General features: G+C 36.7%; 2 pseudogenes; both read right to left on the bottom strand.

Moving 5' to 3' along the window:
- Positions 1–2,086: 2,086 nt before the first annotated feature.
- On the bottom strand, positions 2,087–3,892 carry LOC107133797 (annotated as a pseudogene).
- Positions 3,893–4,698: 806 nt separating this feature from the next.
- Positions 4,699–15,714, bottom strand: LOC107133796 (annotated as a pseudogene).
- Between the last annotated feature and the right edge of the window lie 230 nt (positions 15,715–15,944).

The raw sequence follows: 15,944 nt of genomic DNA, 5'->3' as shown, positions 1-15,944 counted from the left end.
CCCTTGCTCACATCTGTTTCCAAGTGTCCTAAAACAACTTTTCAATGAACAATTTCTGCCACATTATTGGTAGCAGGGCACTGTGTATGCTCTGGGTACTCTAGAAACAGCAACCCCTTCTCCAGAGACACTTTGCTTCAGTGCCTCCAGGAAGCTGGAACATTCAGGCTGAAGGCTCCAAGCTGAACAAAATCCCAGGAAGGACATGAAAGTGCAACTCTATTTATGAGGTTTGACTGGGTTGTATCCACGTCTTAAAACTGAAGGAGTTTAAATGTAAGTAAGTTTTCTCACAGGATGATGAATAAGTTCTGGAAATGGACCCTTGAGTATAGTTGCAGAATTATGTGAATATATTTAGTGTTCCTGAACTGTACAGTTCAAAATAGTTCAAATGGCTAATTTTATGTGTATTTTACAATAAAATCATTGAAAGATGCATTTTTTTTATCTTTCAGTGTTTCCTGCTATTATTCAGTAATCACATTCATTAAGAGCACTAACCACCCGGGCATACTGCTGCACACCTGTGATCCCATTGGGAGGCTGAGGCAGGAGGATTGAAAGTTCAAGGCCAGCCTCAGCAGAAGCAAGGTGCTGAGCAATTCAGTGAGACCCTATCTCTAAATAAATTACAAAATAAAGTTGTGGATGTGGTTCAGTGGCCAAGTGCTTAAGTGTTCAACCTCTGGTATGCCTCCCCCCCCAAAAAAAAAGAAGCACTAATCAAAATTTGACAGTCTTGTATTTGAGATTTGGATCTGCTTGCTGCATCTCTGGAAACTAAAGACATGTCAGTTAGCTAAGCCTCAGTTTCCTCACCTGTAACACAGGAATTATAAAATGCTTACTTACCCATTATAGGTTGCTGTGAATTTTCAACTTGGTAAAGTCTAAATACACAAAAGAAGCTCAATAAATGCTAGCTCCGATTTTATTTTTAAGTTCAAACCCATATGATTTTTTTAAAATTGTAATATTTGTTTATTTTTCGGCAGACACAACATCTTTGTTTGTATGTGGTGCTGAGGATTGAATCCGGGCTGCACACATGCCAGGTGACCACGCTACTGCTTGAGCCACATCCCCAGCCCCCAATATGATTCTTTTACTTTGTATAAGGAAGGCTAAAAAAATGGCTTTAGTATAAAAAACGCCATTTGTTCATTTCTCCTTACTCCTTAATATTATGGAGAACTATAAGACAGCATGCCCTAAAACCCATTTCATATTATAGTCAAGTGATGAGCCCAGGTGTTGACCACTGAGTCAATAGTTAATAATCTTAAGGTATCATACTCCAAGAGGCAACAATTTCAGAGAAGCCACAATTACTTGATGTACGTGAAATAATTTAGATATGATAATGTGTGTATAAACCTGCACATATAATTTTTTATCAAGTATAATATGATCATACAAAAACATTGACTCACAATATAGTTCAAACATACAAAAGAAGGCTATTTTATTTTTGTCCCTTTTACATCCTATTTTAGGCAAGTTGATGAAATCCAGAAAATAACAGGAATGAATTAGTTTAGAAAAACTGGGTATTTTATAAGTGAAACACATTCAGTCATCTATATTTCTCAAATTGCAAACAATGAGACTTACTATACTATCAAAATGAACTTAAATAAATTATTGCTCTATTCTAATGACATAAACGTTTTCACTGGTTGATAGTCCAGGTAGAAACACTATGTAAAGTGATTTATAAGTTAAAACATTTCATTCAAAAGGATTTTTTTTTTTGGTACTGGGAATTGAACTCAGGAACACTGAAACATTGAGCTGCATCCGCAGCCCTATTCTGAATTTTATTTATAGACAGTGTTGCTAAGCACCTCGCCATTTCTAAGGCTAACTTTGTACTTGAGATCCACCTGTCTCCGCCTCCGGAGCTACTGGGATTACAGGCATACATCCCTGTTCCTGGCCAAAAGGAATGGTTTTAATAAAACCCACATGATCTCAAGAGAAAATACATAGAAATATTCATATAACATTCTCATTTATATAATTTATATTATATATATTATTATTTTATTATATACACATAAATTATATATAAATTATAAATGTCAACATCTTGATGGCTTTCCAGCCATTCAATCTTTTCCTCTACAGCATTTTCAATGGTCTCATTATCTTCAGAGGAAACTTTGCCTCCCAACTTTTCTTTATCTCCAATCTGATACTTTAGAGAGTAGCGTAGTTTTCAAACTCATTCCTAGTATCAATGCACTCCTTGAGTCTTTTGTCTTCCTCAGCAAACTTCTCATCAATTTCTTCAGTTGTCAGTGGATTTTGGTCATTGGTAATTGTAATCTTAATTTTGTTCCCTGTATACTTGTCTTCAGCTGTCACCCAAAGAATACCATTCACATCTATCTCAAAAGTGAATTCAATCTGAGGGACCCCCTGGGGAGCAGGAGGAATTCCAGTGAGATAAAATGTACTCAGAAGATGGGTGTCTTTTTTCAGGGGTTATTTACCTTCATAGACCTTGATTGGAACAGTAGGTTGATTATCAGAAGGTGTAGAAAAGATCTGAGACTTCTTGGTGGGTACCACATTATTCCTTGGTATCAGCTTGGTCATGACACCTCCCACAGTTTCAATATCAAGTGTCAGGGGACATACTTCAAACAGTACTAGGTCACCTGTATCTTGATCAATGGAGAGTACACCAGCCTGGACAGTGGCACCATATACATCAGCCTCATCTGGGTTTATGCCACAGGATGACTCCTTGCCATTGAAGAACTCTTTAACAAGTTGCAGAATCTTTGGAATTTGAGTAGAGCCACACACAAGAACAATCTCATCAACATCAGACTTCTTCAAGTCAGAATCCTCCAGTACTTTCTGAACAGGCTTCATGGTAGACCAAAACAGGTCCATGTTTACCTCTTCAAATTTTGCCCAAGTCAGGGTTTCAGAAAAGTCTTCTCCTTCATAGAAGGACTCAATTTCAATTCTTGCTTGATGTTGAGAAGACAGGGCCCACTGGGACTTTTCTACTTCATGCCAGAGATCCTGCACAGCTTTGTTGTCTTTCCTAACATCTTTACCAGTCTTCTTTTTTGTACAGTTTGTTCCATAACATGCTGGTCGAAGTCTTCTCCACCCCCTGAGTATCAGTATTAGTGACTATGACTTCAAAGACACCATTGTCAATGGTGAGAAGAAGCACATAAAAGGTTCCACCACCAAGATCAAACACCAGGATGTTCTTCTCTCCCTCCCTCTTATCCAGGCCATAAGTAATAGCAGCTGCTGTAGGCTCATTGATGATCCTCATAACATTCAGGACAGCAATAGTTCTAGCATCTTTGGTTGCTTGCTGATGGGCATCATTAAAATAGGCTGGTACAGTAACAACTGCATGGGTAAACTTCTTTCCCAAATAAGCCTCAGCAGTCTCTTTCATTTTAGTGAGAACCATAGCAGAAATTTCTTATGGAGCAAATGTCTTAGTTTGCCCAACTCCAATATCAACCTGAATGTATGGTTTAGTTTTTTTTTTTTTTTCAACCACCTTGAAAGGCAAGAACTTGATGTCTTGCTGCACAGACAGGTCATTCCAAGTGTGGACGAGAGCCCCTTGGTGTCAAAGATTGTGTTCTCAGGATTGAAGGTGAGCTGATTCTTGGATGCATCACTGATCAGACATTCCCCCACAGGGGTGAAGGTCACATAAGATGGCATGATGAGGTTGCCCTGATCATTGGAGATGATCTCCACAGGGCCATTCTTGAACACCCTGATGCAGCAATAAGTGGTCCCCAGGTCAATGCCAACCACGGTACCCACGTCCTCCTTCTTGTCCTCATCCTCAGCCAGGGCTGCTGTGCAGCACCCCAGCTACCAGAGAGAGCTTCATCTTGCTGTAGCTGTTGGCCACTTGCTCTCAGTCAGCAGCCAGAGAAGCAGACAGCCAGAAGACACAGGCAATCTAGCAACAGGCTGCAGCTAATAGCAATGAGGTTACAGGTCTGTCACACTGAGACACCTCAACTCTGTCCATCTGTGTTGTCTCTGCCAATGTCTCAAACTTTTTAGTATTGAAGTGCATTTTATTTCTACAATTGTATTGACTACCATATGTAAAGATTGTCAAGTAGTTAAATATAGATTCGCAATCATTTTGGCCACTATGAAAATATTAAAAAGTTAAGTGAATTGCCAATGCTTCCATACATACTATAACAACACAAGTGGTCAAAGATGCACTAGAACATTATGTGGGAAGAAATATATTCATACCCAATCAACATTTTTCAGGTACTTGCATTCAGAAGCATTTTATGAATCAGCACCAGATTTGCTCCAAAATAAAACTCATTTTCACCTACTGCCCCTATTTGTTGAGAACAATACCATACATTAAGGATGCATTTACATGGATTATTTTATAGAGAAAATCATTTGAAATTTAAAATTATAATACTTATTTTATGCACAACTTCAAAAACACAGAATTTAAAGACAATACCAGTGAGGCACTATCATTCTATATGACTAAATCACTACCATTCTATATGACTAGCAAACAGAATACAAGGCCAAAAGGCAAAATGCACACTTTGGCCAACCTATACAAAAGGGTTCTGTCACAACATTCTTTCCTAAAATAAACACAATACCAAAAAATGAAACAAGAAAAAGAAAAACTGAATTTTGACAACCCTACACAAATGGTGGCATTTCAAATTCAAGGTCTTTTAACTCTTCCATTTTTTTTTTAGCCTGAGTCCTTGGCACATTGGATTCATGTCAGGCAGGCCAACCTCCTCACAGTTCTCTGTAGGCTCAGCAGCTGTCTTCAAAGCATAAGCTGATGTGCTGTCTGCCTCTGGAACAGATTTCTCCACATGACTCAGGAGAATAAGAGCTGTGCTAGGAGGCACTGCTGCTGAAGGTGAAGCTTGTCTCTCCTCAGTCCCCCTGACTTTGCTGGTCAGAGTAGGTGGTTTGTAAAATGTTGTCCCAAGATGGGTCTGCAATATTCTGGGTGCTCTTGAAGGAGCAAGATGGTGAGAGTGAGAGGAACATCTCTCTGATGCCTCTCTTGCTGAACTGGCTGGCATGTTGGGCTGTGTGGCATCGCAGGAATGGTCATCACTAACCCTGAAGCTCATTGTGACTTTTTCCTGGAGTGCACTTGGCACAATCACTGCACTCATGCCAGTTAAGTTCTTTGGTTCACATTGTTGTGCCTGAGTTTTTTTGTGGAATCTCCTGATCAAAGCCATTAAATTGGAAACCAGCAGTAGTAGGGGTATCTTTTCTATTAAGTACTTCAAAAGTAAGATTCTGGCAAAACTTGTCTGAATTCACATTTCCCACATTTCTGCTGTTTCTCTCATTAGGAGAGCTTGCAATATGGAACCTATCTGTAGGCAAATGGAAATGTCTGATCTTGGTGCTTGGCATAGGCCTCTGTATATCATTTGTTGCCACATCAGATTTCAGACTAAGTGGTTTTGTGGTTTTACACATATCATCCATGTTTTGGGATGATGATTCAAGTTCTTTGTTATCTGAAAAAGAAGAGATTTTTTTTTAACTTCATGGAGCTTGGTTAATAAGGAAGTGTGGTTATTTATAAATGGGCACTCTCTCAAAAAATATAGTCTTACATGTTTTTTTCCTACATGATATTCTCAGTCATCTATGCAGAGGAATTAAAAATCCATACAGTATTAAAGGCACATTTTGAATTAAAGCATTACTTTTTAAAATTTATCTAAATCAATAGAACAATTAGCTACAAAGCATGTAAAATTAAAAAAAAAAACTCTTCCTGAAGTAACTTGTTTTAATATGCTACCCATGAATGATTATTTTCTGGGTTAGAACATTACTGATTTCAATAGGCAGACAATGGTAACTCTACAACAGTAACACTATTCTGTACACCAACAAAAGCCATGTCCTGAATCACAAGGACTTTTCCTGTCAATCAATCTGCTTCCCAGATACATTCTTTCCATACTGAGGGCAACACACAAGAGAGGACTTGGAAGCTCTTCCAGCTGATCCACTAATACATGGCAAGATCCTCTGGACAAAAGAAGGTTGAAGAGCTGTCAAAACTGCCATTGTGCTACTGGTCCTGAAGACTCCAGATTTAACTCCTTCTCTTTCTCCTCTAGTCTGGTCCTAAGGTCCCTGTTTTCTCACCTAGAACCCTAGCTCCTCACACTCTGTCTTTGCTGAATGAACCCCAGAAGTTCCTGTTACTAGAAAGGTGCAGCCCTCTGGCCATGATCCTCATCTTCCTCCTGGGAAACATCAGAAAACTCTGTGCCTTGCCAGTGGTCTGATGGCTTTACAATGGCCCTGTTCATAGCCCACAGTCCTCATCCCTGCCACCTTGTCCTTCTACCACATCCTTGGGCAGTGGTTTGCAGACAGGTGCATACAAGCAACACTTAAAGGTCATCATCTCATCTGACCTTCGTCTTCACCTGAGGCTGCTGGCCTCTCTTCTCTGGTTCCCAGGCAGTGCTCATATGATTTGCTGCCCTGGGCCCTTCTCCACATTGATAGAAGAGAGCTGAGCCATTGTGGTTGGATGGTAAACACCAGAACATATTTACATTCCTGCAGAACTTCTAGCACCATGAAGAGTGCAGGCTCTGCAGCTAGCTGTCTGGGTGCTGGCTCAGCTCCTGCTCCAGTTCTGCCCTGGGTAAATCCAGTGCACTAGCCCTACCTGCCTTCTTGTGTCAAGACAGACTCCTATGTGGAGATATGTTGGCATGTGGTGTTAATGATCTACTAAAGAAAAGGCTCAGAATTACCTGGTATGTAATGAAAACTTCAAATATTTTAAAATTATTTATTGTTATTACTATACCTACCTGGAAATTCAATTTTCTTAGACAGCGAAACAAGGTTACATTTAGGAATGAGACAGGATAAGGTTCAAATCCTGAATCAACAATAATTTAGGGATATGACACTTGGCATTATTTACCTTCCTGAGACTGTTAGCTATGGCTTAAATGATGCCAAGGTTCATAGCACAGAATTGCTAATAAGATCAAATTAGATAAATGGAATCAGTGAGTTCAGTGCTTTTCTTTGCAGAGGTAATGGACTGTCTTTGTTTTCAAACTTTCTCAGGCTACACTCATTGATATTTCATTAATTTAATATATCAATTTTAACATACATTGCTATATGTTGAAAAATTTGGATTTAGCTCTACTAAAACAGTAATGAATGAAAGGTTTTCAATCCCCTTAGCAGAAACCATTCACCGAAATAAAATGATCAAAAAACAGTGAACAAAAAGACTGGAGCCAAGAAAATGGAAAACATGTGTGCTTAATGTGCTAAAGTTAGGCCACAGGTAAAGGGACATCAAAAAACTTTAGGAGTCTATTTTTTTTGAGTTTCAGAAGTACAGCTTTTTTCTCCTTTGACTTTAATTGATGACAAAAAAGTAAAGGTGAAAACAAATTTCAGAAAGAGAACAGAAATAATTTATGAATTTCAAAATATATTTCACAAGAAAAAAACAAAGCATGATATTCATTTGAATGACATTCATTAAACTTTCTCAATTGCTAGCCAAGTAAACTAATTAAACCTTGAAGTTTGAACCAACCTCAACTTAACTTTCCTTTTTTTTTTAAGAATGAGAGTTGTAGATGGACACAATATTTTTATCTTTATTTATTTGTTTTTATATGGTTCTGAGGATCCAACTCATGGCCTCACACATGCTGAAGCAAGCGTTTTACCACTACAAGCACAACCCTCACCTTGGTTTTTAATCACGACTTCTTGGCAAGGTTTGAAACATGCAAAAATATATGTTACATGACAACTCACCAATGAGTCATGCATCCCATTTTTCCAATGCATTTTGTTTGCATTCTGATTCCTCAAATGATGTAGCCAATTCAAAATTTTCAGTTTCATTATCTGCAGTGTGGATATCCTATTGATACAAGAAAAGTTTTAAACTGAAAGCAAAACACATCTCAAAACAAACAGTTCAAAGACTATTAACTTATTAACATAAACATCTCAAATTTAATGCAATTCTATAATGGTCAAAACTCACTTGCTTTGTAGAAAAATATTGTGACTTTGTGGAATGTTCTGTTGACATTACAGGTTTGGGAGGATGGCTTTTACCCACTCGATGTTCAACAACATAAGTACTACATGGAACATTTTATGGCTCTAGGGACCCATCAAAGATCATCTGTGCATTGGTAATGAGGAACTCTACCAACAGGGCCTGATTGGCATATGCAGCAAGGGAGGAGGAGATGGTACCAGGTGTGGTTGTAGCCCTGGGCCTCATGAGACAAGGTCCAAATATCACCCCCAAGTTTTTTGAGTTCATCAGGTTTTCTTTAGAATGGTCTACAACCCTGAAAAGAAGAACACATAAAGTGTATGAGATTTGCCTAATAGAGGTCCTTAATGGTAGTTTACTATGACTTGAGAAGGGTCAAGAAAACTCAGGCTGTAGAAGACTACAAAGAGTTTGTCAAGGGTCAAGTTTGGTGGGTCTAGGGAAAGAATCCTTTGTTTCATTATGATGCTTACCACACACCAAACTGAGTTTCAGAGTAGAAGGAACTACTGAACTCTTAGTAGCAGAAGGAAGAAAAATACCCCTAAAAATTGCTCCATCTTTGTATGTGGGATATACTCCCCATTTCTTATACTGGAAACTGAAACAGCACTGTCAATTTCTCTCTCACTGCCCAGTTTTCTTTTTTTAAAAAAATAAGTTTTACCTAGAGATGGACACATGCCTTTGTTTTATTTATTTATTTTTATGCAGTGCTGAGTATCAAACCCAGTGTCTAATATGTGCTAGGCAAGTGTTCTACAACTAGCCACACTCCCAGCCACCACAGCTAGTTTTCTATCCTAGATGACTCTTTCTCATGAACATCTCTCTATTCTATGGCCACCATCATTGTTCTGGTTTTACTTCAAACACTCTCAGCTTGTTATTTCTATGACTATCCAAGGAAATCTGTCTCTGCCTTGTTTAGCTATCAGGATGATACTAGCCTTATTTATGGGTAAAGAAGCTGTGATATATATATATAGTGAATGTGGTAGTTTTGCTATTTTTCTTTCAGAGAATTCATCACTGATGTATAGAAATGCATTCGATTTATGGGTATTGATTTTATATCCTGCTACTTTGCCAAATTCATTTATTATTCTAGAAGTTTTCTCATGGAGTTTTTTGGATCCTCCAACTATAAAATTATATCATTGGCAAAGAATGATAGTTTGAGTTCTTCTTTTCCTATTCGTATTCCTTTGAATTTATTTCATGTAATTGCTCTGGCTAGAGAGGCAAGGATTATGTTGAACAATTTTTAGATGGAATGCTTCCAATTTTTCTTCATTTAGAATGATGTTAGCCTTAGGTTTAGCATAGAGAGCTTTTACCAAGTTGAGGTATGTGCCTACTACCCATACTTTTTTTTAATGTTTTGAACATGAAAAGATTCTGTTTTTTGTCAAACTCTTTCTCTGCATCAATTGATATTACCATAGGATTCTTCTTTTTAAGTTTATTGGTGTGATGAATTAAATTTATTGATTTCTGTATGTGGAACCAACCTTGCAACCCTGGAATACACAACTTGATCATGGTGAATTGTTTGTTTCATATATTTTGTATGTGATTTGCCAGAATTTTATTGAGAATTTTTGCATCTATGTTCATTGGGGATATGGATCTGAAATTTTCTCTCCTTGATGTTTGTCTGGCTGGTTTGGGTATTATGGTGATACTAGCTTCACAGAATTTGTTTGGAAGGTTTCCACCTTTTCTATTTTATGGAATAATTTGAGGCCTTCAACAGATGAATAGATAAAAAACTTTGGTATATATACACAATGGACACTTACTCAGCATTACAAGAGAAGAAAATAATGGCATTTACAGGTAAATGGATGGAGTTGGTGAATACCATGAAATCAGCCAATCCCCCGAAACCAAAAGCCAAATATTCTCTCTGATAAATAAATGCTGATCCATAATTGGGTGTTTGGTGCTGGAGGAACATTGATTGGCCACAGGGGAGGGAAGGAAGAGGAGGGGTATGTGGTAGGAAAGATGGTGGAATGAGACAAACATCATTACCCTAGGTACTTGTAAGATGGCACATGAGATGTGACTCTACATCATGAACAGAGAAATGAAAATTTCTGCTCCATTTGTGTACAATGCATTAAAAACATTCTACTGTCATGTATAACTGATTCAAACTAAAAAAATATATATTTTTTTTAAATTTTTATTTTATTTATTTATTTTTATGTGGTGCTGAGCTTCGAACCCAGGGCTTTGCACATGCTCTACCTCTGAGCCAAAACTCCAGCCCTCCCAAAATAAATTTAAACAAAATGTTAAAAAGGAGATCTGAATTGCTGTCAGAAAGGTCTAGCAGGCAAATCTGAATATGTAAAATTTCTGATGCCAAGTTCTTTAGTGAGTACAGAAATAATATGGTCAACTCATCTGCCAGGTAGGTAAGATTTTCTTATCAGGCTTCTAGGAAGGGTAGCACAGTTCCTGCTACTGCTTGCTATATTGTATCCTAATGTAATCAAATTTTCCAAATGCAAAATGATTTCTTGTGTCTCCATGTCTGTTACCCTCTGCCTAGTATGCTGTTCTGCACATTCTCTACCAAATCATCACACAGTTCTTAAAGTTGAACTCAAGGGCTTTTGCCTCTTCTTCACTATCCCTACCCCCAAAATGTTCTATGCATGCCTGCAAGCTGTGCACAGCTAAAAGTAAACGATGATGATATACTGTGGTTATATACAGGTCTGTTCCCCAAGATGATGAGCCCACAAATAGTAGAAACCCTGTGTTTTCATCCTAGTCTCCCCAGCCAGAGCCTGGCACACAGGAGGCATCTGAGAGAACCATGTTTGCTGAATGAACATATATTCAATGTCTCCCTTTCCCAACACATAATAAAAACATCCTAAAAATCATTTTGAAAATTATACCACAAAAATATAAATGTACTGAATACTATTGCCCTGTACAATTAAAAATGGTTAAGATGGTATAAAAATTCTTACCACTTAAGATGGATGACAAGGTATTGTAGAGTGTTAAAACTGGATGGTGGCAATTGTCTTAGAAGGTCCTTGGTTTTGAGAAGAATTTTGTTGATTTCCATACACATATTTCGGTATGTGTTGTCTTCATAGTTGACCCTTTTTGTGTCCTGTTCTTGGTTAATCTGTTGAATGACATTTGCAAGCTCCATAAATTCCTGGTACCATTGGAATAAAACCAATGGTTCTGGTAGCTAAAGAAATAAAATTATATTAAAAATACCTTTGGGCTGCCATTGTGGCTCAGAGGTAGAGCACTTGCCTAGCACATGCGTGGACCTGGGTTTCATCCTCAGCAGCACATAAAAATTAATAAATAAAATAAAGGTATTGCATCCTGCTACAACCAAAAAATAAATATTTTGAAAAAATCTAACTGTTTTTTTTTTCTTATAGTCAACTGTGAGAGTTACTCAAATAATTTAGCATGTCCCTTTAGATTAACAAAATCTAAAGACAATGTGTATTTATTTATTTCTTTTTCAGTACTGGGGATTGAACGTATGACTTCAAGCATGATAGGCAAGCACTCTAGTACTGAGCTTCATCCCTTCCCATAAAATATATGTGTTTGGTAGGGAATTGACTTAGAAAGCAAATCAAATCTTGACTATAAATTTTATTTATGGTAGTAACAAATTAATAGATAATGAGTGAAATTCTAAACTTTAAATGAATTTTAAACTTTAAGCTTCATGATAGGATTTTAAAAGTCTTCATCTTTATCCTAAACACATTTTACTCACATCTAGCCCCCAAATAGCATGATCTTCAGCTGTTTTACTGGAACAAACATAGGATAGTGCACAAAATCAATAAAATGAATCAGAAAAGGCATGGATTTTATGAGTATGGGGTAAAAATATCAAAGTGCTACAGGGCCCAGATTTTACTTGGGCATGAATGAAGATCAGCACAAGATAATATGACCTACAAAAACATACTGTCAACATCTCATGAATCTTTAAAACAGGCTGATTTGCCATGAATAGATCAAAAGAAAAAGTTCTTACAACAAATATCCACTGCCATAAGAATTTCAATGTTTCTACTGATCTACAATAGAAAATTCAGTGAACATTTAGCTACCTGATGTCCTATAATATCTGTGGCAATTTAGGGTGTTGCCCTGTGACCAGTTTCTATCTTCACCACTCTGATATCTGAAGCAAGTCACTTTACCTCTTGGAGCTTTAGGTCAATGAGTCAAATAAAGGCTACTCTCTGACACTATTGCAAGAACTGAGCACACTTTCCCAAATGAAAGTCTTAGACATACAAAATTTCTCAACAGAATGCAAGTTTATTATATTGAATACTATTCATCTCTTCTCCCTGACTGACTAAACAAGATTAAGGATGACACATTATGAGACTTACAATCATTCAAGGGTATCAACCTCCATTTCTCAGTTGCGGTGTCTGTAAAATATGATTAAAGAGTTATCCATGCTTTCCTGGGCTAACATTGTAGATCCAGCAATTTATACTTAATTTCTTTCCCTCCTGCAACCCCACTAAGATACTGTAGGCTCATAAGGACTAGGAAAATAGAGAAAACAAAAAGCAACAAAATTCACAAGTAGAAGAGCAGATGAACAAGTCCTGATGCAGCATTTACAAGAGAGTTGACCCTTTGTCACTCAACATGATTTTCAGAATCCTAGAGGGACATGGACAATCACTACCAGGTTTAGGTTAGGTTGATCTTGGGTTAGGTTGCATGTAGGCTAGCTGAGAAAGCTTAGCTCTCTATAGAATCCTGTCTCTACTCCATGTACTAGAGCAATCTCCTTCCTAAAACTCTGGAATTTTTTTTTTCTCTGAGCAATGTGATACAGAGACTCTCTGAATTGAGGCAATGCCAAACATAAGGCACAGAGAGGTAATTGTCTTCCAATGGAGATTTGTTGGGTATATGCACACTGAAAACACAGATCCTACAGTCATCTTAGGCACCCTGTCTCCCACAATATTGGTACTGTATCTCTAGGCAAGGAAAAAACCCTTTCCTGGGGAACTGGGGCTGTGTGGTTCAGTGGTAGTGCAATCATCTGGCATGTGTGAGGCACTAGGGTTGATGCTCAATGCCACATAAAAATAAATAAATAAACTAAAGATATTGTGTCCATCTACAACTAAAAAAAAAATGCCTTCCTGGAAGGATCACACCAGTGCCAGAACAGGGAACTAGATACATGTAGTTAGGCATATACCAAACAGTCCACCTAGACCACTTTATAGTAAAGTTCAAAGTTTTTAAAAAGCCTTGATGTGTTCAAGTGCTTCCAAAGCGATTTCAAGTCCAAACTTTAACATAACTAGACACCATGAAAGACAAAAATCAAAACGGTTAGAAAAAGAACAAATTGAAGGTCTAAAACAATGCTGTCAATATTCTGGCAACCAGTCAGATATGGTGAAAGAGTACTGGAAATGCAACTGATCTAAATTGAGATGTGCTCTAAATGAAAAATAGATACCAGATTTAAAAGAAGAAGAGCTGCAATACAAATAAATAAATAAATAAAATACCTCATAATTTAAAACACTAGATATTCAAAATGTTAAATGATATATTAAAATTTACTTCACCTAATTTTTAAATTTTATGTTGCTATAAAAATCTTAATGTTATATATGAGGGTGACATTGTATTTCTACAGAGGTTAGAGGCTAAATAGAGAAAAGAACCATTAACGAGAAAAATCGATGAATATCCACAATAAAAAGCATAATATAATCTTTTAAAAAATGTTATCAAAGGAATAGAAAATCAGACTTTTTGAAAATTAAAACATGATCTCACACATGGAGTAATTTATATTAGTCAAGAAGAAAAAGACAAGAAAATGTCTTAGAAAGGTTTTGAAGAAAAAAAGAACAATACAGGAAAGGTAAGGGAAGTAGAGAACATGTATGCTTGCCAAGCAAGTGCAAGACCCTGAATTTTTAATTCCCAGGATTACAAAAAACAAATTTATAAATATTTACATGTGTGTTGTGAATGTGCGCGCGCACACACACACACACACACACACACATCTCCAAACAAGAGCTTCAAGTACAAATTACAAAGACAGAGGGTGGGTGGGAAAATGGGCAATAAAAATCAAGAAAAGTTCCAAGAACTAAAGTGCTCATAACTGACAGAGCTCATGGAGTGACCAGAATACTGGATTGAAATGTATCCACATCAAAGTACATCATTATAAAATCTTAGAATAATTGCGGGAGCAATATTTATATGAAATATAAAATATTTTGTTCTCTTTTTATTTGATGATAGGTTTAGAATAAAAATTTAACCTGTTAAAGGTGTAATTTTAACACTTCAGAGATGTTATGTGAAGTAAATTGGGACAGATCTACTAAATGCCTACTGTTTTCCAAAGCTTGACACAGTCTTGCCATTTTTGCCTTGTTGCCACTGACATGATAAATTCCCTTGAAGAGAAAAGAAAAACAGTATGCAATATTTTACTTTAGTACAAAGGGCTAAATACAGACATCTAAACAGAGTTGATGGATCTACTTCAATTTTTATTGGTATTTAAAAAAATACAAGTTGAATCAAATAAATAAATATTTTCCAAATAAATATGAATAAATTCAGTTATTTCAAAGGGAGAGTGCTGATTTTCTTAAAGTCTCTTTTTCATTAAAACAAATCAAAAAGGCATTTATGTTTTTAGAGTGTTAAGAGTTAACAACATACTTCTAAACACAAGGCTGTCTTTTCAATCTCTGCAGAACACATTTTTATTATGAAAACAATGCCATCTGGCTCCTTTTTGGCAATGCGTGAGAATTCTGCTCTAAATAAGTGAGTTTTCCCCTGAAGTTTCTGATGTCCACAAACAATGGCTAAGTTTACCATGCATTTTTTATAGCAGACAAGAAGACACTAAAAGAAAATGTTTTTTGAAAGATGATTGACACACCTTAAAATTATTCACAACTAAGCAAAGTACAGGCAGACTAATAATGACAAAAATAAGTTAAAAAGTACTACTTGTGGTTTTGAATTACATTTAACAGCAAAACAAAGTAGAAAATTAGAAATAAACTGTGGGACTTTATTAAAAATGTACTGGCAGAGCCAGGTGTGATGGCATATGCCTATGATTCCAGCTACTCGAGAGGTTGAAACAGGAAGATCACAATTTGAGGGCCAGCCCAATCTAGCAAGACCCCATTTCAAAACACAATTTTAAGAATGGGTAGAGTGCTTGTGGGGCGTGTGCAAGACCCTGAATTTAGTCCTCAGGAATACAAACAATAAGTTTATATATGTGTGTGTGTGAGTGTGTGTGTGTGTGTGTGTGTTTGTGTGTATGCACACACACATGTCTCCAAATAAGTAAGATCATAACAAAAAAAGTACATAGCAAAATTAAAAATTGTGATTCCAAAAAGATCTTACCACTTTGCATTTAACACCTCGGAATATGACAATGCATTCACAGTATCTACATCTTGCGGGAAATCTCCATTTTCTGAACTTATGGGTGGCAGCTGCTTTTGCCATTAATGGTTGCTGAAATGTTCCAAGGGAACTGGGTCCTTACAACAGAAATGTTAGTATGTAAGAAGGGTAAAATGACAAAAAAAACATATACCACATGATATTATACTTGGAATAATTTTTAGACTTTGAGATTTTTTATATATTACAAAAAGCTATTATTTTGCATTTCTAACATGAAAAAATCTCATTTATTGATCGCTTATAAAACACACATTTTTTTTCTTTTTTATTTACTTATGACAGTGGAATTACAATTCATATTACA

Source organism: Marmota marmota, unplaced genomic scaffold, assembly GCF_001458135.2.
Source record: "Marmota marmota marmota unplaced genomic scaffold, marMar, whole genome shotgun sequence".
Classification (NCBI taxonomy): domain Eukaryota; kingdom Metazoa; phylum Chordata; class Mammalia; order Rodentia; family Sciuridae; genus Marmota; species Marmota marmota.
The sequence above is the reverse complement of the archived record's forward strand: the minus strand, read 5'-3'. Positions and strand labels throughout refer to the sequence as shown.